Raw genomic sequence first — 378 nt, forward strand, 5'->3', positions numbered from 1 at the left:
TATCCCCTGTGTGCCTTGTCGACTCAGTTGTATGCTATACGAAGTTATTACGTATAATCACACGAAAATTTCTTTTATCAAATATACAAGGATATAGTCAATTATATTAATAATTGACTTTCATGTTTTTATACGAACATGTCAAATATTCGACTATTAGATCAATATAAAGTGTCGTTGTTGCGGAAAAGAAATAGCTTTTAGTTCCGACATAAAAAAAATATGTTATACTAACACAAAGTGTTCTTTTATCAAATATGAGAATCGCGTTGTGCCGTTTAAAATAAGATTCCTACAATTTTTAAATTCCTGACCGTCAAGACTGTGCATTATTTCTATATATGTGTATATATATGTATACGTCACTTGATTGCGTTA

Source organism: Wasmannia auropunctata, unplaced genomic scaffold (assembly GCF_000956235.1).
Source record: "Wasmannia auropunctata unplaced genomic scaffold, wasmannia.A_1.0 LD336051.1, whole genome shotgun sequence".
Classification (NCBI taxonomy): Eukaryota; Metazoa; Arthropoda; class Insecta; order Hymenoptera; family Formicidae; genus Wasmannia; species Wasmannia auropunctata.